Genomic DNA, 2000 nt, shown 5'->3' on the forward strand with positions numbered 1-2000 from the left:
CTATTTGGAGCCAGGGTATAGCACTATTTTATTTTCCCTGTTTATTATCGCTGAATCCTCTTTAAAAATTGCTCTTCTCCCATAAGAAAACATCATACATCACCCAAAGCTCTGGACCAGAGTGTAATGACTACTGGACTACTGGTGTGTATAGAGTCAGCATTCCCAGGGAGTGGGTGTAAAATTCTAACATTCAGAAAATACTTATCGAACATCCACTATGTACATACGAGGTGTTGTAGATGGTACTGGATCTGTAAAAAGGAGTAGACGTGTTTCTGGTCTTCAGTAGCTCACAGTTTAGAGTGGAGATTGGACAAGACCAGGAAGTCAGAAAATAGCTAAGAGGCAAAACAGAGTGGTAACTTCCTGAAGGACAGGGGAGAGATGATGGGACTTCAGAGAAGGGAGAGAACCCACCTCGCTGGAACTGGGGCAGGTATCACAGGAGGAATCTTAGTAGCACATTAAGTAGTTGCTGTTTTTGGTGACATTAAAAAGAAAAAACACATTTACAATTGTATACTGCAATTAAGTGGCAAGTAATTAGGATAGAAAAAATGTTCACATACACATTAGATTGACTATTACTTATGTATTTTAAAAATCACTTGTTTCTCATTTAATTAAAAAATCGAAATATACATTTAAATCTTCTAGTATCCTAAGGAAAACTTTTTCTTAATTTTTAGTACTGAAATCTATTCTAATGCTTTAGTAATAGTCATTGCAATCCAATGAAATTAATGTTTTGTGCTCTTAATAATTTATAGGACTTAATTATATTTGAAAGTGTGATGAAGTAGCCCTATCTTTCCATATATTTGTATGGTCTTAAATCACAGTTCTGCACAGTAGACATGTTTTCTCTCTGTTAAAATCATAAGGTAATGCACTCTCTGGAAAATATATGTTGACAGATGAGAAGAAAAGTCTGAAATTCAGTTAGACATATTAAACAAATGTCATCCACATCTGAACAAGTCACTCCATAATGTGATTGTGTAAAAAAATTCATAAAACTTCTCCAAAAGTTCTTAGATGAACAAACAAACAAACAAACAAACAAACAAACAAACAAACAAGCATAACCCAAAAGCTTTAAAATGAGATAAAATAAAGCCAGTGATAATGCAAGAATTTATCTAGTTATATTACTGAATTCCCTATAGCTAAAAGGTAACAGACCAAACTGGTATGGGAACAAAATTCAGTGACACCGATATAATTCTTCTAAAACCATATACCAGTAACCCTTGGATTTAAAAGGCCTGATGAGAGAAGGCACCAATAAAATAAAGCATTTTGAGCCTATGGAAAGGAATTTCAAAATGAAGTCTAATTCTAATAATCTAAAGTACTTCCTGGAAGCTCAAATGATCCAAGGTAGGATTTTAAAAGATTAAACTATAATAAAGTAAAAGAATGAAAGAGAACAGAAGATCTTGCTAAGAATACCAGTAACCAAGAGCACTGAATCTCTGAACACCTTTCTCTTACAAAACCCGGTTTACAATGCTTTTTTTTTTTTTTTGCATACACAGCTGTTGTGAAAATCCAGTTCCAAGAGAAATTCCATATAATTCTGGAGTTTAGATTTTCTGCACATCTTTTAGGCATGGAGTTTATCTGAATATAAATATCTTCAGAATGAAGGCAAGACCGTTCTCCCAACCATCTTTTTTAATGCCCATGTTGTGAGGCTGTAGCTTCACTGTCAACAGTTCTTGGAGGACTGGTATAGCTCTTGAATACTTCTTCTCTGATACAAATATCTTTGAGTTATGGCTGTTTCCTCCCATGATGGTGAGTGGTTAGAGGCCTCGCAGTGGTGGTAGGGACAGCAGGAAACACTGTCTTGCCACTTCATTCAGAGCCATCACACTCAAATACCACTACAGGTAACTTTGGTTGACCAAATGGCAGCAGTAAAGTTAGGGTGTTTTTTTTTAAAATTATTTTTTAATTGTTTATTGGGGTAACATTGGTTAATACAATTA

General features: G+C 34.8%; 1 pseudogene; it reads right to left on the reverse strand.

Moving 5' to 3' along the window:
• Positions 1 to 780: 780 nt before the first annotated feature.
• LOC112485778 lies at positions 781 to 1620 on the reverse strand (annotated as a pseudogene).
• Between the last annotated feature and the right edge of the window lie 380 nt (positions 1621 to 2000).

The sequence above is a fragment of the Pteropus alecto genome, unplaced genomic scaffold (genome assembly GCF_000325575.1).
Source record: "Pteropus alecto unplaced genomic scaffold, ASM32557v1 scaffold25, whole genome shotgun sequence".
Taxonomy (NCBI): domain Eukaryota; kingdom Metazoa; phylum Chordata; class Mammalia; order Chiroptera; family Pteropodidae; genus Pteropus; species Pteropus alecto.